A 21,558-nucleotide genomic window follows, 5' to 3' on the forward strand; every position below is an offset into this window, starting at 1 on the left:
GGAAGTCTTTCGAGCCAGTCCAAAGCTTTCCCTCGAAGTGAGAAAGGGAACAATCTCAATCTTAATGCATCCTCCGACACATTCATCTGCTTGCTTCCCCAACAGGTATCCACAAAGCCTTTAAGATGTTTATATGCATTCTGATGGGGAGCACCGGTGAAGTACCCTCGCTGCTCCAATAAAGTCAACATCACATTTGTAATATAGAAATTGCCCGCCCGGATCTGGGGTGGGACAATTGCACTTGCGTAGCCCTCATTTGGAAGCACCCAAGGAGTGACTCTTGGAGGAGGCGGGGGAGGTTCTGGAATATTGTCATTGGCCTGGCGGCCTCTTCTTTGACCTTGAGGTACTAGAGGCACCTCATCTTCACCATTATCATCTACCTCCTCCCCGGGAACATTTCCAATAGGATCATTGTTTGCCATGTTGTACCTGAATCGATTAACTCACACAAATTAGTAAAATAGAAGGAAAGAAAAACAAGACACAAAACTAGTAAGATAGATAGCCAAAACCGTTTAGCTCCCTGGCAACGGCGCCAAAAAGTTGATCGGGGCCAACCCTACACCACTATAGAATGGCGAGAGCGGTCGATGCAGCTTTTACCCGAGGGGTCGGGGTCGATTTCCACAGAGAGCTAAGATAGGTTTGGAATTGGGTTCCTATCTAATCTAGCAATGTGCGATATTCTTGATTGCACTTCCAATCATTCTTTGTTTGTTCACTATTCTAATTTAATACTAATGAAGTAGGAAAATAAACTAAGTATGATGTTTTAGTATGGGGCTTCTTAATTGGTAGAAAAGCACTAGGGAAGTGACTTTCTCCTAGGTGAGTATCTAACGGGATCTAAAACTTAGGGAAAATTTGTTATAGTTGGGATCATGATATAGACATTGCACGTAACTACTCACTCTATACCTCTCAGTAGTTTGAGTGACTTTGCTCTAATTGACTTTCTCAAGCCCAATTGGGTGTTCAAACAGTGCAAGCAAAATTGGCTCAAGTCGGGTATTACTATCTCTAGGTTTAACCCTTTAATTGGGGCTATCAATCTCTTGAATGCACCCCAATTCCTTGTTAGCCTGAATTTCCTAGACTTGGACTCTCTTTCTCAAGAAGAGCCTAAGTCAAAAAGGCACAAATTAGTGTTTGCAACCACCAATTCAACATTTAAAGCATAAATCAGGCCAAATATCATTCACCCATAAATATTTAAGCCCTAAAATAGAAGACCCGTTAAATACCCACACTAGGGTTGAGCCACAACCCTAGATAATGGGTCTAGCTACTCATAATCAAAGAAGAAATCAGAGAATCAGATGAAATATAACCCATAAAAAGTAAATACAAGATTAAAATCCAAGATTAATTGTTAAAGATATTCTAAAATTACTCAAAAAGGCTAAAAACGGCTGTTCACGTGCTCTACCAAACAACAGATGACCTAAAAACCTGAAAAAGAACTATTTATATACAACTAAATTTTCCGGACAAAATTGCCCCTACGAGGATACTGCTGACAGCGGAAAAAGGACCGCTTCAGCGCTTGGAATACCTCGGCTGCGCAAAAGCAAGCACGGACCGCGGTTCTTCTCTTCTGAGCAGGTTCTGAACTTGAGTCCGCTGGGAGCGGAAAAACTACCGCTTTAGCGCTCCTCCAACCGCGTCCGCAAAATATGAGCGCGGACCGCGGTCTTCAATTTGAGCTCTAGACTGAGCTCTCTGATTCCCACTTTCGCTGAGGGCGATAAAATAACCGCGGTCACGTTAGAGACACCGCTGCCGTGCAATTTCACCGCAGGCAGCGGTAACTTGCAAGCCAAAAATTGTAAGTCTCTGAACCTTGCTACCGCTGAGAGCGTAATCAAGACCGCCTCAGCGATGGACCCTCTGCGTCCGCGTTTGATTTTCCGTTGTCAGCGCTCTTTTGACTCAACTTTGAACTTGTGCAGGTTTCACTCCTTTTTGAGCTGGTTTCGACTTTCTTGTCTCTTTTTGACCAAACACTGCAAACAAGCACAACAAGTTAGCTTTCGGGAATACTTGTACATACTTTTAATCCAAAGCCTAAGCAAAAAGGAGCATAAAATAGGCTAGAGTCCCTAGTTATCAGAAATCATCTTTCCTTGTGACTTTGTTGAGCTTGCGATAGTCCATACACACTCTCCACCCGGTCATCGTTATTGTGGGAATCAACTCATTCTTGTCATTGGTGACTACCGTCATGCCCCCTTTCTTTGGGACACATTGAACCGAAAAAGTCCACGAACTATCGGAGATGGGGTACACAACCCCGGCATCTAACCACTTGATGACCTCCTTTTTGACAACCTCTTGCATGGCTTCATTGAGTCTCCTTTGATGTTCAATAGATGGTTTGACACCTTCCTCCAAGTTGATTTTGTGCATGCAAAATGCGGGGCTTATTCCCCGAATATTCCCCAAAGTCCATCCAATAGCCTTCTTCCTCTTTTGTAGCACCGCCAATATGGAGTCTACTTGCACATTAGTCAAATAAGAGAAAAAAATAACCGGTAAAGTAGAAGAAGGGCCAAGAAATTCATACCGAAGATGTGGAGGTAATGGCATCAACTCCAAGATGGGAGGCTCCTCAATTGAAGGCTTTGTTAGAGGAGTGGTTCTATTCTCCAAAGACAATTTGCGGGGCTCATAAGTGTACGACCACATTCCTTGCAAAGCGTTCACACACTCCATGTACCCCTCCATTTCTTGATCATTCAACTGAGCAAGACGACCTCCAAAGTATCATCAACATTCATCATGGCACTTGTTTCATCAATAATCACATCGGTCACCAAGTCCACGAAAGAGCACGCCTCATTGCTATTGGGTTGCCTCATAGACATACACACATGGAAAACCACCTTCTCATCACCAACCCAGAAGGTAAGCTCTCCGGCTTCGACATTAACTAGAGCCTTCCCCATAGCAAGGAAAGGTCTCCCAAGAATGATCGGCACCTCATAGTCAACCTCACAATCAAGAATAACAAAATCTGCCCGGAGAATGAATTTGTCAACACGAACCAGCACATCATCAATTATACCCAACGGTCTCTTCATGGTACGATCCGCCATTTGTAATCTCATAGATGTGGGTCTTGGTTGCCCAGTCCCCAAAGTCTTGAAAACCGAGTAGGGCATCAAGTTGATACTTTCCCCAAGATCACAAAGAGCTTTAGCAAAGTCGGCACTTCCAATGGTACAAGGGATTTTGAAAGCGCCGGGATCTTCCAATTTAGGATCCATTGAGAGCACAATTTCACTCACTTGATGAGTCATAATTATAGTTTCACAGTTCATCAATCTCTTCTTTGTCACCAAGTCCTTCATGATCTTTGTATAACCGGGCATTTGCTCCAAAGCCTCAACTAATGGCACATTAATAGATAGACTCTTCATCATGTCAATGAACTTTTTGAATTGGTTCTCGCCATTTTGCTTGTCAAGCCTTTGAGGGTATGGAGGAGGAGGCCTAGGCATGGGTGCCTTATCCTTTGGCACTACCGGTTCCGGTATGTCAACAATGTGCTCCCTAGACGGGTTCACTTCCTCTTGAGTCTCCTCCACATTGTCATCAATATCAATTCTCACCTCAGTATTTGCTTGCACCTCATTGTTCGGCATCTCATCTTCTTGTACCACTTGCTCATCATCCACAATTTTCCTTTTACTTGAGGTGGTTGCATCCCCACATTTTCCACTCCTTGTAGTAACGGCCACGGCATGTCTCGTGTTGTTAACACCCTTTGGGTTCACCACCGTGTCACTTGGTAGTGCCCCCTTAGGACGAGTGTTTAAAGCTTGCGAGATTTCCCCCAATTGAACTTCCAAATTGCGAATTAAAGTGTTGTGAGAGGCCAGTTGAGCATCGAAGTCGGCACTCTTCTCCATCATTTGTTTGAACATGTTCTCACCCATCTCATTGTTGGAAGAACTTGGACCTTGGGAAGGATAATGAGGCGGGTTGCTCGGTTGTTGATACATCGGGGGCCTTTGAAAACCCGACCCCCTATTCCCTTGGTTATTGTTCCACCCTCCTTGATTGTTGCCTCCCCAATATCCTTGACTATTGCCACTCCAATTGCCTTGGTTATTTGACCATTCCAATTTCCTTGATTGTTTTGATTGTTCCAATTCCCTTGGTTGTTGCCACAATTCCAATTACCTTGGTTGTTTGAATTCCAATTCCCTTGATTTCCTTGAGGTCGCCATTGTTGTTGATTCGGGCCTTGAGAGTTGTTTCTTTGTCCTTGGAAGTTGTTCACATATTGTACTTCCTCCTCTTGTTCATTGTACGACTCATCTTGATCAAATCCACTTTCATCTTGCACAAAATTTTCCATACGGTTTTGTACTTGTGGACCCTTTTGTCTTCTCTTGTATACCATCATACTAACTCCCTCCATTGCATTGACTTGCTTGGGACCTTGCACTTGTTGAAGTTGTGCTTTGGCTAGTTGATTCATTGTGGTGGTCAACTCGGCAATTGCTTGCCCATGATCATGCAATTTTTTATGCAAGTGAATCATATTTGGATCACCTTGAGGAACATTTGCTCTACTTTGCCATGCCGATTAAGTATCCGCCATTTCATCTAGAATCTCACAAGCTTGTGCATACGGAGTTGTCATGAAATTCCCACCGGCAAGGTGGTTGACCACGCATTGATTGGTAGTATTGATCCCCCTATAGAAAGTTTGTTCAATCATAGCCTCTGTTATGTCATTGTTTGGGAACTCTTTCACCATAGTTCGGTACCTATCCCATATCTCATGCAAAGGCTCATTGGGTTCTTGTTTGAATGCTAGAATCTCGTCTTTAAGAGTCGTCATATGCCCAGGAGAAAAGAACTTGAAAATAAATTTCTCCGCCGATTCATCCCATGTATGGATAGAATGATTTGGCAACCTTTCTAACCAATACAAGGCCTTCCCCCGTAGAGAGAAAGGAAATAGCCTCAACCGTAAAGCATCCTCGGAGACATTTGTTTGTTTAATCCCCCAGCAAGTGTCCACAAACCCCTTCGAGTATTTGTACGCATTTCGATTCGGAGCCCCGGTAAAGAATCCCCGTTTCTCTAACAATGTGAGCATAACATTTGTGATTTAAAATTTGTCCGCCCTAATGCGGGGCGGGACTATGACACTTGCATACCCTTCATTCGGCAACACCCGATGTGGAGCCGCTCTTTATGGGGGTGGGGGTGGAACGGGAACGTTGTATTGAGGCGGTCGGCCTCGTCTATTTTCTTGAGGTTCAAGAGGAACCTCTTCAACTTGATCATCTTCCACGTCCACATCCTCCATAGGCAAGTTTCCAAGAGGATCATTGTTGCTGAGAGCCATTGTTTCACCTACAATAGTTTCACCAAAAAGATTAGTAACATGGAAGGAAAAGAAGACAATTCACACACAAAACCAAATATATAGCTAAATCCATTTTTAGCTCCCCTGCAACGACGCCAAAAATTGATCTCGTTCAAGTCACACCTCTATTCGAGGTTGTGAAACGGTCGATGCAATAGTAGTACCCAACAGAATCGGGGTCGAATTCCACAGGGAGCTATATGAATGGGATAAATTAGTATATATTTGGACTAAGCACGTGAAATATCTAGATTGCACTTCCACAAATATGGTTTGTTTTTACTTCTAAAATTATGCTAAAGATTGTAATTCTAAAAATATGAAACTAGGAAATATTATTTTTGGTTGTTTTTCAAATATTGTAAAAGGCCTAGGGCTATGAACTTCACCTAGGTGTTTGCCTAGCGGGTTGTAAACTTTAAAGCTTGTTTTGTTGGTTGTAGTGTATTATAGCTATCAATACTCAATTACCCACCCAATACCACCCGGTAAGAGGGTGATTTTGCCCAATTTGGCTTTCTCAAGTCCAAATTGGTATTGAACAAAATAGTTGGAAAAATGCTCAAGTCGGGTTTTACTATCTCTAGGTTCAACTCTTTAATTGGGACTATCAGTCTCTTGATTTCATCTCAAATTCTTGTTAGCCAAGTTTTCCTAGACTAAGTCTCTCTTTATCAAGTAGAGACCAAGTCAAAAAGGTATGAACTAATATTTGCAACCATTAATTCTACAATAAAAAACAAGAACAAGGCTAAATAATCAACACCCAACCATAAACAAGCCATAAATTAAAACACTCATTAGGTTTACACACTAGGGTTGGGTCACAACCCTAGTTAAAAATCAGCTACTCATAATGGGTAATAAAGAAAATAGAGAAGAAAAGATGACAAAACACATTTGAAAAATTAAAAGACAAAAATCCAATGTTAAATCACTAAAGTAAGCTAAAGTTGCCCAAAGCAGTAAGAAAAAATGGCTACAGGAGTTCCAATATTCAAAACCTTGACCTAATTTTGTGAAACTAGCCTATTTATACAAAGCTGGAAATTTCGAACAAAAATGCCCTTTCGGAGGTTCTGCGGCCGCCCAATTCCATGTGCGGTCCGCGCTTTTCTTCAATCTTGACAGGAGCTGGATCTGCGGCCGTACAATTCTGGAATGCGGCCGCATCTCTTGTGTTCTGCGGTCCGCACAAATCTGGGTGCGGCCGCACAGGGCCCTTCTGCGGACCACACATTTCTGAGTGCGGCCGCATGGCTGATTTTTGTGGCCGCACAATAATTGTTCGGTCCACACTTCCTTAAGGCATGAAATGTTAACTCTCTGAACTTCTGCTCTTGGGTAGCTTCTGCGGCCGCACAATAATTGTGCGGTCCGCATATTGCACTAGGTCGCTGTTGGATTTCCTTCACAATCTGCGGTCGTAGATGGAATTCTGCGGTCCGCACTTGAGCCTTTGTGCTTGATTTTTGTCCTTGAGTTTAGATCATACCTTTTTGAGTAGAACTTCATCTTTGTGGCTCATTTTCCAATACTCCTGCAATTAAGCATATTTCATCAGTTTTCGGAATTACAATTAAACACTTTTGGACTAAAACGAAAGCAAAAAGGCGCTAATAAGTAGTCAAAACCTCCACTTATCATTAGCCTTGGTGCTACTTCATCAAACTGATCCTCCACATGGACTGGTGGTTGAATGTCTTCTACTCTTTGATTCTCCATTCCTGATAGAAGTAATAGGAAGAAGTACTTATTAGTAGATAGTGAAAATAACAACAGAAATAAAAATAAAAATAATAAATTCTCGAATTAGTAAGAAAATATTTAATCTAAAGTAGATGTATGCCAATTCCGGCAACGGCGCCAAAAATTTGACGAGGCGAATGTGTATTGGAATTTCCTGCTCGTACTCTGTCAAATTCTAATATAGTTTAAGATATCGTCCTACAGAGACTGGATAATCTATGCTACATTGTAATATTTTAACTACTATTTGAGAGAATTTAATTGATAAAAAGTGAGTGAGGTTTAAAACATGTTAATTACTTAAACAAAACAAATAACTTTTGGAAGATTTATAATTAAAAAAGAGTTGGGAACTATTGAATTCACTTGATAACATTACTATAATAAAAACTCAATTTCTATATTTATTTTTTTAAATAATAATTGTTATTTCTAATACAATTTTTCTCACTAGGAAATAACCAATTAATAACACTCCGTGAGAATTACGTTAATTAATCAACTTAAGACTAGTGACGTTTAAACTAGAATATTTTTCTTGCTTGAATTGTGCTAAAAGAAAGTAAAAACTTCGTGAGAATATTTTTACTAAGGATCAATAATCTTGCCTACAACCATTCCTCCGTGAGAACTAAAACTGAGGCAAGCAAGATTGCTGACTTGAAATAATAGTTTACTGAAAATTTACTTTCACTCTACTATTTTATTCATCAGTTATTATATATTAATTTTTCTCCGCGAGAATCACAAAATTAATATATAAATAACTTAGAGATAAAATATATAGATGTGATAATAGAGTAATTAAAAACCATCATTTCAGCATAGTATGAAATGTAAATAAAACGTTTCAAGCCAAAAATATATAAAAACTGAGATAGTATTATAAAATATATCAAGATTTATCAACTATCCCAACAAAAAAAGATTACTCCATTATGGAGTAAGAAAAGCTAAAAAAGATATTTAGAAGACTAGAAATATTTAAAAGACTAAAGAAATATTTTTACTACAAAGAAAGAAGACCAAGACTAGTTCTTGTCTTACAAAAGTTTGGATATCCTTATACAAAGAGAGCTTGCTATTTATAGGAAAAGATGAGTAGCTTTTGTCATGTTCCACTTTTGCGATGTGAAATCCATGTATGCGAAGTGACCTTTGTGTACGTAGATTGTATATATAGGAATTTTCAGAAACCACTATTGTTTAGTGGCTATTAACTTCCTATAGCTACCATATACATAATTACTTCCTATAGCTACTATTTAGTTGTTACGGTAGTGTATTCGATGTATTCGCGCTGCTGTATTCATAAATACAGCATCAAAAAGCGCCTAAAAATCAGGGCATTACAGCTGTACGCGCATGTATTCACATGTATTCGCCCTATGTATTCATGAATACAGCAGCAAAAAACGCCTAAAATCAGGGCAGTCCAGGTGTACGCGCATGTATTCACATGTATTCACGCTGTTGTATTCATGAATATAGCAGTAAAAAGCGCCTAAAATCAGGTCAGTCCAGCTGTATGCACATGTATTCACACGTATTTGCGCCATATATTCATGAATACAGTAACGACAATCACCTTAAAAATAGGTATGTTCAGCTATCTAAGAGAGAGAAAAAATATAAATAGTGTATTTCATGCCTCAATGATAGGATATACATTAAATACTTATTTTGCTATAAAATAAAAAAGGTAGCTATAGAAAATAATATTTTAAAATAATTTTGATTTATAATAAATAAGGTGTATACTTTTGCTATAGGAGGTAAATTTTCCTTCTATATATGCAACTATGGCAGTTGTGCTTCACTGTTGACTTCATGAGCTAGTCTTGCAAATGTAGGTTCCATGTATGCATATGTGACCCTTGCAAATATAGATTCCACGCATGCATCTATGACTCTTTTGCTTCCATTCTTGACTTCATGAGTTAGACTTGCAAATGTAGTTTCCATGTATGCAAATGTGACGTTTGCGTATATAGATTCCACATATATATCTATAGCTCTTTTGCTTCCATTCATGACTTCATAGGTTAGACTTGCAAATGTAGGTTCCATGTATGCGAATGTGACCTTGTGTATTAAGATTCCACATATGCAACTATGCTCATTTTCATCTCTAGTTGTCTCTTTCCATAAGCCCATATGTATATTCCACATTTGGGAATATGAAGATGATGTATGCAACTGTGGCTTTGCTTCATTCTCTTGTTTTTTAGCCTCTTTACTTCTTTTTCATAATTTCTTCTTCCTACAAGATTTGTTAGAAAATATGCGAGGATAGAATATTATTATTCATATTTTATTTTAAAAACTTATCTTTTACATATGAAATTACATGAATAATTTATAGAGAAACTTACAGAAACCACTATGTTTTTGTGGTTATTAGCTAGTTGTAGCTACCATTTACTATATTACTTCCTATAGCTATGTTTTCAGATTTTTAGAGTGTATTCGATGTATTTAAGCTACAGTATTCATGAATACAGTAGCATTTCTAGGCGTGAAACAAGGGACTACAGCTAGACAGATTTTTGTATTCGTGTGTATTCGACTGTATTCATGGCTTGAAACATGGGATTACAGCTGGACAGATTATTGTATTCGACTGTATTCACGGCGGAAAACAGGAGATTATACTGTTTTTAAACGAAAAGTGAATCAATTAACATAATAGACTCCTAATATAACTCAACAAACTCAATTATAACACGCAAATTTTGTATTTCCAGTTATAAAAAAGATTCTCAACCTAAAAACACCCCAAAAATATAGCAATCTTCAGCGAAATTATATAATACATCTGAATACATAAATTATATTAATTAAAAAAATATATGAATACATTCATGGAACACAACGAGACAGTGAATACAATGAAATACATGGAATACAGCGAGATACATTAAAATATAATAAAAAAAGGCAATGAATACAATAAAATAGATGGAAATACAGCGAGATACATTGAAATATATTAACAGAAAATTCAAGTTCCTCCGCCCCAAACTCCGTTGTCTTCGTTCCTTTTTTTTTGCAGCTGCTGTTCGTTCCCTTTTCTTGGGGTGGCGACTGAAGGTTGTTAATGGAGTGGGCTGCTATCAGCTTTCTTTTTGAAATTCAAGGATGATGATCCTCTCTTAGGAAGGTGGGCGGATGATCAGGTTTGTAAGGGGTTGAGTGCTGGGCGTTCTTGGAGAAGGAGAATGGGAAGGACGGCTGCTGCTCTCAAGAAGAAGGAGATCTATACTCCATTGAAGAGAATGAGACCGAGATGGGGCTGCTGGTGGGTGAGAGATTGGGGGTGGGAAGCTTTTTTAGGGGTCCTGGCTGAAGCTTTTGGTTAGGGATAGGAGAAATTTTAGTGGAGAGAGAAAAATAATACAAAGCTTATTTTATGGGTTAAGGGTAGGAGGTAAGCATAAATAGATATTTGGTTATAAAAAATCAAAAGGTAATTATGAAATATAATTTTTTTAAAAGAGTATTTATTTAAAATAAATAATATATCAACCTTTGCTATAGGAGGTAACTAATTCTAATTTATATGTATCACAGGCCCAAATGCTTCTCTGGCCGTTCACCACTGGCCACAGCCCATGAAAAATCAAAAATCTAAAAAGATAGTAATTGCAACTCAGTAAAATTCCACCGTCTCAGATATTGCAACTCAGTAAAATTTCAATCATTTGTTCTTATCTTGAAAGCTTTGTTTTCCCGTTTTATTCTTTGTTGAAACCAAGTTGAAATTGTTTGGGGTTGGCTTCTTCGCTGGTGCACCCGTGAATTGGTCAGACTACACTTACTAATTCTAGATAAAGGTCTTAATTTGTACTCTAATTTGCCTTCGATTACATTCCTAGATCAAACAAAAGATCAATTTGGAGAACAGATTCATGTTTGTTGTTAGGCTGCAAAAATAAACTGTTCAAAGCTTCTGCGGATTCGTCAAACCACATCTTTCTTGTCACTTTCCCTAAATCGAAAATATTTATACTTTCCCTTTTTCTTCCTTCCAGTTTCTAAACAGAAGCAAAGACTGTGAAATTATGTTACTACCAAATAATTTTATGATTTTTTTTTTTTACTTTATTTTTGCTAAATAGGCTTCACATGTTAGTAGATTACTACTCAAATGTCTTTATTTTGTCATACACGCTTTGAAATTTTGAAGCCAGTGGCTTTTCTTCTTTCTCTTTGGTCAAATTTGCTTGTTTGAATAAACAAGGTGGGTGAAGAACGCTTAATCAGGAATGGCTCTTTAAAAAAATTATGTACAACAGAAAGAACAAAATCGTCTTCTTTTATTCTTCAATTTGGCATAGGTAGTTCCTTCTTCTTTGCTCCGACTATCGGATGATTGATATAAATACGGAGTATAGCAAACATCTTGAAGTATTGTTGCACTGTTCTTTGTGCATTGCTCTTTCTGTTGATTGAACATGAAATTTATAACATATAAATACTATTGCATTTTGCTTATTTCTGCTAGCAATGTGTTCCTCCCTTCCTCTGCCTATCGAGATGGTTGTACTTTTGTTGTTCGATATGATTACTGTTGTTTCACTAAATATATGTGCTTCATTTTTTATGTGCTTTTGATATGAAAATATTTAGAGTTTACTTTGCACAAAGTGATAGATCAGATATCTGCTTGTTTGATTTTAGAAAATGACGGTCTGTGCATGTTCTATAAGAAATCTAACTGCCAACTATATGTTCTTCTCTTTTCCTCTTTTATTGTATACCCCATTCTTATTGTATATTCTTTCTGACATTTCGTTGTCTATGTAATTCTAGACGTGCTGACTGTCACATACTGCAATACACCAGCCTAAAACTTCTGTAATACACCAGCCAAAACTTCTGCAATACCCCAGCCAAAAATGCTCGAACAGCTTTTGCAGCAAGGCTTTTCTTACTCATACATCCATCTGTTTGCAAGTAATAAACTCAGTATGTGAGCTTCAATATTGCTATATACATGTTTCCTATTTTGTTATTTGAAAAAATATTGAATCATCACTGCAGTTGAAGACCCGTTTCTTCCATTTTTCTTATGGATATTCATAGCTCATAAAATCTCAGCACTTAAACCTCTTTAGAAGAGAGAACAATAGAGAAAGAGAAACGAGCAGAACTTCAAGTCTCTTTCAATCATGGCAAGTTCCTTCCTTGTTACTGTTTTCTGGACGTTCTAAGCTCTCTAAAGGTACTCTTTTTTTTTCTTTTTTTTCATTTGTGAAAAATCCTAATAGTTATTTCATATTGTTATATTCTTTGAAATAAGAAGTAAGAGAAATATTCGAATGTGTTGTTGCTGTTTTCAGGTCTGTACTTTGTGCTTGTGCATGTATTGTATCCAATGTCATGCTTGTGTAAGCAAATGCAGACTATTACCTGTAAAATTGTGAAAGGAATCTATGTAGTATCAAGACAACAAGAAAAAAAAGTATATCTTCTCCGTTAATCCCACTTTTGGAATTCTATTATTAGCGAAATTAGTTTTTAGAGTTGGCTACTTATTACTCTTTCTGTCTAAATTTATGTGATGTTCTTTGACTGAGCACGAAACTTAAGAAAAAAAGAAAGAATTTTCAAACTTTTTGTTCTAATACGAGCTATAGATATTTGTGTGGCTATAAATCATCTTATATGGAAAATGTCATTCTTTTTGGCATAGAGTAAAAGGATATACTATCATATAAATTGGGAGGGAGAGAGAGTATGAATATAGACTTTGCTTTATGGATGCACTGTTTCTTTTATGTTTACATGAAATTGGAAGGGATTTCTCATTTTTTTTGTAGGAAAGGTTGATGCCTGAGGTAGAAAAGATAGGTGCATTTCAAAATGGCCAATGGTAATGCCATCCATAGTTTTTCTACATTCAGCACTGACGGAAGCAAAGAGGGTCTCGCCTACAGAGGGAAATCTTTTCCTTTGCATCTATATGGTATATACTTCCCCACTTTGTCATAGTGTCAATCACTCTACATATAGATTCACCTATTATGTAGGAAATAGTTGATCAACAGAATGCATGTTACTTTTCGTTAATTGTTCGTGGTTTGTCTTTTTCCGCCACTGTTCATACAAGATTTAACACAGACAAAACAGGTATCTGCTCTTTCTCTTTCATTGTTGTCTTTTTTTTCCTTCTCAAAAAAATATTAAATGCTAGGAGTTAAAAACAAGCATAGAAGGCGTAGTTCAAACCTCTGTGCCTTACCATTCAAATGTTAACTGCAGAGACCTAAAGAAATAATAATACAGAAGCTGTTAAAAGATAAACATATCTTTGTGTTGCTAACGACAACTCGAGTAAATTAGTAATCAGACAAAAATTCAATACTGGACTTAGCTCTCCAACTCCTTATTTGAGACTGCATTTTTCGCTATGAATCTGCATATTAACATTAGCCATTCATCTTGGCTTACCACTCTTATTAAATTTTACTGCCTTGAAAAAATTCTGTTTGGTTTTCCCTGTTCTTTTTATCCTTACTAACATGGTATGCTACAGGTTTGGAAAAGTTTACTTGGGGTACATATAGCTAATGCAATCAACTAAAATTTACAACCTGCGGAACTGGCCAGTCAAATTACTTCCTTTTTTTTTTTGTACGAAAGATAAAGATGCAGAACTTCTTTTAACAGTTAAATGCATCTTTATCTTTCATACCAAAAAAAAAAGATTGTGAAGAAAATTGGTTCCATTGGCCTTGGTGCTATCGGATTTGACAGAGCAACGCAATTACTGAAATCGAATTTCCCATTTTTGGATATGATGTAATATGTTGCCTCTTTCATATTCGATGTTGGAAGATGTCACTTGCCCGTGTCATATTAAAGGAAAAGCTTGCATTCTATGTTTCTGACATTTTGTGTTTGTTTGCAGATAGTTGGGCAGAACATTTTCATTCCTAACATCCTTACATGGAGTATGTCTTCTTCTCTTCACTAGCATTCATCCTCGCTACAAATTATCAGCGGCAACCTTAAGAGATAGAGTTGAACACTTGCTTGTCTATACACTACCTTTGTCATTTCCTTGATTTTCGTACATATAAATGTTAGTATTATAAATTTTCTTCAACATAACTACTCCTTATGGATTTCTATATATCCACAAGATTAAATACTCTTCTACATCTTGATTTTGATGTGATATATATATATATATATATATATGCTCCTTTCTATTATGTGTTCATTATTCTTCTATACTTGTTATGAAAATTGTATAAACATTTAGAAGATTGTCTTAGGTAGTTTGACTGAAATTGGCTAATATGATTGGGCTCAGGCATAGCGCGGGCTGACCTACCTAGTAAATGATAGAGAAACTTTCAGAAATCACTATGTTTTAGTGGTTATTAGCTAGTTGTAGCTACCATTTACTATATTACTTCCTATAGCTATGTTTTCAGATTTTTTAGAGTGTATTCGATGTATGGCATGAAATAGGGGATTACAGCTAGACAAATTATTGTATTCGAGTGTATTCAACTGTATTCATGGTGTGAAACATGGGTTACAGCTGGACAGATTATTGTATTTGACTGTATTCACGGCGTGAAATAGTGGATTACACTGTTCTTAAACGGAAAGTGAATCGATTAACATAATAGACTCCTAATATAACTCAACAAACTCAATTATAACACACAAATTTTGTATTTCCAGTTACAGAAAAGATTCTCAACTGAAAAACACCCCAAAAACATAGCAATTTTCAGAGAAATTATATAATACATCTGAATATATAAATTATATTAATTAAAAAAAACATATGAATACATTCATGGAATATAGCGAGACAGTGAATACAATGAAATACATAGAATACATTGAAATACAATGAAAAAAAAGATAATGAATACAATGAAATGCATAGAATACAACGAGATACATTGAAATACAATGAAAAACAAGACAATGAATACAATGAAATACAACGAGATACATTGAAATATATTAATAGAAAATTCAAGTTGCTCAGCCCCCAACTCCGTCGTCTTTGTTCAGGAACAACCCTAATGTCGTCTCGTTGAAGCAGCATCAGTATCCAGTCCTCACTCGCTGTCACCGTTGCCTCCGGTTGCCGACGATTAGCACGTAATTACCGACGAAGTAACGGAGATTTTTGTTGATCCGATATGTTGCGTCAGAGAATGAGATTGGGAGGCTGAGGGCGGCGTTATCAATGAATAACAGCCACGGTCGAAACGGTGACAATTGCTCCAGCGGCTGGCGGAGGAGAAGACATCGGGAAGTAAAGAGAGAGAGAGGGAGAATAGATATGGGGTAGGCCGGTAGGGGATAGGAGAAATTTGAGGGGATATGAGAGAGAAAAATAATACAAAGCTTATTTTATGGCTTAAGGGTAGAAGGTGACCATAAATAGATGTTTGGCTATAAAAAATCAAAAGGTAGCTATGGAATATAATTTTTTAAAAGGGTATTTATTTAAAATAAATAAGGTATCAACCTTTGCTATAGGAGGTATCTAATCCATATTATCAAGTTAAGGGTGTGTTTGGTACGAGGGAAAATGTTCATGGAAAATGAGTGGTTTTATGACTTATTTTTCCTTGTTTAGTTGGTGTGTGAAAAGCTTTTTCCGAAAAATATTTTCTAGTGTTTAGTTAGAGAGTAGAAAATATTTTTTTATGCTACTCTCCTCACTCATCCCCTTCCCCCAAGTCCCCATTTTCCCTGTGCTNTCCCCCCCCCACCCCCCCCCCCCCCCAAATACCAACATTTCAAAGCTCTATTTTTTCAAAAATTTAATAATTCTTCTAAAAATTAACACAAACCCAAATGCACTAATGTGCTGCATTACTTTTTTTATGCAAAAATAACATTGAAATTTGTGCTCCATAACTAAAAAAAAAAAAATACCTTTTTTGGTTCAAAAAGAAAATACTCTTTCTACAACATAAAAATAAAGTACTTATTTTGTTAAAATGAAAGAAAATATTTTTTTTGCATCATGAAAGGAAAAATACTCATTTTGTTGAAATGAAAGAAAATAGTTTTTTTGTTGGAATAAAAGGAAATACTTTTTCTACATCATAAAAAATATTTTTTTTGTTAAAATGAAAGAAAATACTTTTTGCTACATCATTTTGTTGAAAATAAAGAAAATATTTTTTTTACATCAAGATAAGGAAGTACTTTTTTTGTTAAAATAGTAAAAAAATATTTTTTTATATCATAAAAAAATACTCATTTGTTGAAATGAAAAATAAAAAGTACTCTATCGGGGTTGGGGGTTGGGGTGGGTGGGTTGGTTGGTTGGTGGGGTGGGGGTGGGTTGGCGGGGATGAGAAATAGGGTTGGGAATGTTAAAAAAGAGTTTTGGAAAATGTTTTCCTTTCTTTTGATAGGGAAAATATTTTCCTCCAATTGAAGGAAAATGTTTTTCGAAACATTCCAACCAAACATGAAAAAATTAGAAAATTTCGTATCAAACACACCCTAAATATTCAATCAACATACCATAAGAGTGAGTTATATATGTCACAAATAACAATCATGGAAAAATTTGTTAACAAACCTCTCAATGCCAATCAATGCAAGGAATTAAAGCCAACTAAGCAACAACTACTAGCTAGAGTTTTATATATTATCTTATGAAAGAGCATACATAATTGTAAATGAATTAATTATTACACAGAAAGTAAACATCGGAGAAACCATTCCGTACTCAATAAAGATTCTGGAGTAGATGATAAAGATTTTGGAGTAGATGTGTTGTGGACGGCATAATGTGCGCCACATCTTTACAAAATCTTGTTAAGTAGTTGTGCCAAAAAAATATTTTGATATAACCGGCTCTTTCTTAATGATTTTTAAAAATTGATCAAATGATTACATCGAAAAAATAACTATCTTTCTGCTATGGATTTCTAGATCACATCACTGAAGGTAAAATTACTGCTAATGAATGAAAAGAAATTTAGTTGACCAGAATTTTCTGGAGTAAGGTGTAAAAATGATAAAAATTATAAATAAAATCGATAGCGATTTGAATGTAAAGGTAAAACCGTAAATGTATTGAATGTAGTCGAATTATTAATAAAAGAAATAGTTAAGATGCATTGATATAGTATGTTGAATGAATTTCATTTTCGTATACTATGTGCCAAATGGAGCTAAAGTGGCAATGAAGATCGATGAACTTGCAAATTCTAGAGGTGAACCAAGTGGGACTAAGGTGGTATTGGGTACTAGTCAATCTACTATGCATGAAAGGAAGGAAATATTGGCTCGGCAGAATCATAAAGTAAAAGTGACTAATAGAAAGAGATTTCAAAAGGTAATGAAAACCAACAAATGGAAACAACAAACCAGATGGACTGTGAGGAAGAATTCTAACAAATTAGACTCTCAAAATATGGCACATGTTGAAAAAGAGATGTTACCAGGGAAAGTCCTAAACAAGCTCTCACCAGTAATACTATAGTTACCAGCCCCTCTGTTTCTCCGAGTAACTCTTTTCAACAACTAGAACAATTGGCTACATGTGAGGAGGTTGTAGGTGATAGACTTGAGGACAATAATGATGTTGTTGACAATATAAACAAGGATCCTATTGTAAAAGAGGTTGAGAAAAACACCAAGGAACCTATCATTCAAGAACCTTTATATGAATCACCAAAAGTAATTCAAGATATGACTTGTGGGGATCAACGAGTAGCACCCAAAAATCAGCAGGGGTGTCAAAAGGTAAGCTAGAACCTCAGGGCATCAACCTATTTGTGGAACTGAGATGCGAGGAAGCTAATGCTGTCACATTGGGGAACAATCTTAAAGGTGGACAATGTGATCAAAATCAACACGATGAGCTTATCCAAGATTTTGCTCCAAAAACAACTTGGCATGGTCCAGAAGGGGAAGAGGCTATTATAAAAGAGAGATATGAACTAATTATGACAAGAAATTTATCTCCTAGAAGAAGGAAAGAGAAGAAAATTCAGAAACACAAGGAAGTGGCAAAGCCTGGCCCTGGAACTAGAGCCAAGGTGAAAGCAAATCAAACTGACGGAACATCCTCAATTGTTTTTAATGATTAATACAATCATTTGGAACATTAGGGGTGTGAAGTCCAGAGGGGCTTTTGAAAGACTCAAGTGTTTATCTAAATTTCACAAAATTCAATTCATATTTGTACAAGAGCCTTTTGTCGGGGTTAGGAGGATTGATAGATACAAAAGGGAGCTAGGCTTTGAAGGATGTCATGCTAATTGCAATGGTAAGATTTGGTTATTTTGGGCTGCTGGTTTCAATGTATCAGTAGTATATGAAGATGAGCAGCTAATGACAACCAAGATAATCAACGGAAGTACAGATGAAGTTTTATGGTTAACTTTTGTATATGCCAAAACGACTCAACTTTTGAGACTCCCTCTTTGGGATAGTCTTAGACACTGTAGCAGTATGGTTAATGGACCTTGGAGTATTAGTGGAGATTTCAACGTGATCATGAGTCCTGAAGAAAAGAAGGGTGGCACACTACATAAAATGGAGAAAAGTTGGGACTTTATTTCCTGTATGAATGATTGTGGTATGGTGGATGTCGGGTTCACGAGGCTCAGATTCACATGGTGTAACAACAGAGGACCAGTGAATTTGGAAGAGATTGGATAGGGTATTTTTTTAATCATACATGGACTGACAGATTACCTAGAAGAGATATAGAACATTTAGCTAGCACAGGCTCTGACCATACACCCATGCTAGTTAAATGTTATACTTTGGAACAACATGGGATTAAATAGTTCAAGTTTCTTCAGTTTTGGACAGAGCAGCCTACCTTTAGAGCAGTGGTATAAGAAGCGTGGGATTGTGAGGTGGAGGGTTACAGCATGAGAAGATTTCAACTCAAGCTAAAGCATTTAAGCAAAAAACTGAGCCAATGGTCTAAGGAGCAGATTGGCAATGTTTTTGAATTGGTGAAAGAATGGGAGATGAAAATGCAAACTCTAGAGGCAGAATATATTGACAATGACAGGGAGGATTACAGAGCACGGGTTCATCAAGCCCAAGCTGAACATACTAAGTGGTTGAAATATGAAGAATCCATACTCAAGCAGAAGGGTAACATCAGATGGATAAAGGAAGGGGGTGCTAATACAAAATACTTTCATGCTATTATTAATGAGAAGATGAGAAGACTTACGCTTCAAAGAATCCAAAACTCATATGGTAACTGGATTAATGGGGATAAAATATTTCTAGAGAAGCTATTAAATATTTTTCTACACTAATCCAAGGTAAATTTGAACCAGAATATCATCACTTGGACTGTTTGAGTCTGATTATTACTATCACGACCCCAAACCACTCCCGGTCGTAATGGCGCCTATCACAGTACTAGGCCAGGCGATTCATCTTTTAAATCATAAAAGATCTTTTTTTTAATTCATTTACTAATCAGATATTATCACAATTCTTTCGTTTAAACAGTTCAAGACAAGGGGAAACAAATATGCCAAAAACATCCAACACTGCCCGATCCCGATGTCACTAGTTATGAGCCACTAACATACAGTCTGATACTGTCTACTCAATACAAGATAAGTCTGATAAAAACAAATACTAAAAGATATGAAGGAGAAAGGCAGGGCTGTGGACGCCATGCAGCGACCTTGCAATCTCCGGAATGCTCTGAAGGCAAAAGACGGCTCTGCTCAGATGCTCTGGTACCTGGATCTGCACACAAGGTGCAGGGAGTAACGTGAGTACGCCAACTCAGCAAGTAACAATTGTAAATAAAGGCTAAGTGCAGTGACGAGCATTTAAAATCATATACATATAATAACATAAAAACCTTAGTGGAAATAACAAGATCAAATCAATAATTAAATTCTGAACATCTGGTAAAAAGCTCCAATTTCAATGAAAAGTTGTAAAAAGCATTCGTTCAACATTTTTAACAGAGGCTCGGTAATAAGAAGAGTGAAAACAGTATTTTCATAAAAACTAACCCCTCGGGCAAAGCATCACTCATATATATAGCCCATCGGGCAAGCCTCTCAGTCACTCGTGACTCAACTATCATCCATCAGCTCTCACGCTCAGCACTCACGCTCAATAGATATCTTGAAATAGCCGCTGTGGCGTGCAGCCCGATCCATAAATATATAGTCGACTGCGCTCAATGGGGGTGTACAGACTCCGGAGGGGCTCCTAGAGTCCAAGCGATATATCGCTACGGCGTGCAGCCCGATCCATATATATATATATATATATATATATATATATATGTGCGGCGTGCACGACCGNATATAATGTTGCGGCGTGCAGCCCGATCCATAACTATCCTCACAATCCGGCCCTCGGCCTCACAAGCCACTCGGGCATCCCAGTGCAAACTCAGGGAACTCAGCCCAAAACACGTTCATAAATATTAAAATCAAGTGATGAACAAGATTTAACAATATACAGGTATAAACCATGACTGAGGATAAAGCTTTCTATCAAAACAATATGAGGATAATAATAAAATACCCCTAGGGGTCCAAACAGTACGGCACAAGGCCCAGAACATGGCATTCAGCCCCAGTTAACAGAATCATTTCTAAAACACATAGATATCATATAGAGTTTATCAAAATATGCAACTCTACAGTTGCCACGGGACGGACCAAGTCACAATCCCTACGGGTGTACGCCCACACGCCCGTCAGCTAGCATCCTCGTCACCTCATTTATCAAAATAGTATGAAATTCCGGGGTTTCATACCCTCAGGTCTAGATTTACTATAGTTACTTACCTCGAGCCGGACGAAAATCAACTCCGCAATGCCCTTGCCTCTCGAGTCGGCCTCAGATCGCCCCAAATCTATTCAAAATCTGAATCATATCATCAATACATGCCAAAGGAACAAAGCCCACGCGAAAATTATCAAATTAAATCAAAATTCCCGAAATTGGCCAAACCCTACCAAAATCATCAAAATCGGATCTCAAATGGCCCCTCAAATCCCCAATTTAACTCTCAAATTTCAAGCCCTAATCTCCCAATTTCTCCCTTAATTTTCTCACTAAAACCATGATTAAACAATGGAATAATTGCCATAAACACAAGATACAAGGCCCAAGTAGCATACCTCACTGAAAACACTTGATTTCCCCCTTCAAATCACAGCTCCCAAGCTCCAACTCGTTCAAAAATGGTAAAGAAAATGGCTGAAATTCGCGAAGTGAGGCTTTTATAGTTTCTGCCCAGCGATTTCCGCATCTGCGGTCTCCAAGTCGCTTCTGCGATGCCGCATCCAAGTCGATTCTGCGATGCCGCACCTGTGGAAAAGCCATCACAGGTGCGGTTTTTCATTTAAATTCTTAAAATCCCGCTTCTGCGATCCACAACCGCATCTGCGGTCTCA

The 21,558-nt window shown here is 37.3% G+C and overlaps 1 long non-coding RNA gene across 9 annotated transcripts; it reads left to right on the plus strand.

The window, feature by feature from the left end:
• The first annotated feature begins 10,751 nt into the window (after positions 1-10,751).
• On the plus strand, positions 10,752-14,313 carry LOC109243990. 9 transcript variants are annotated; one of them, XR_002070649.1, is made up of 4 exons: positions 10,752-10,980; positions 11,960-12,371; positions 12,970-13,951; positions 14,061-14,313. It is a non-coding gene; the product is annotated as an uncharacterized LOC109243990 (long non-coding RNA). The 9 variants fall into 9 exon arrangements; XR_002070653.1 differs by having other exon boundaries at positions 12,970-13,115; positions 13,686-14,313; XR_002070652.1 differs by having other exon boundaries at positions 11,960-12,115; positions 12,191-12,371; positions 12,970-14,313.
• Positions 14,314-21,558: the final 7,245 nt, after the last annotated feature.

The sequence above is a fragment of the Nicotiana attenuata genome, unplaced genomic scaffold (assembly GCF_001879085.1).
Source record: "Nicotiana attenuata strain UT unplaced genomic scaffold, NIATTr2, whole genome shotgun sequence".
Classification (NCBI taxonomy): domain Eukaryota; kingdom Viridiplantae; phylum Streptophyta; class Magnoliopsida; order Solanales; family Solanaceae; genus Nicotiana; species Nicotiana attenuata.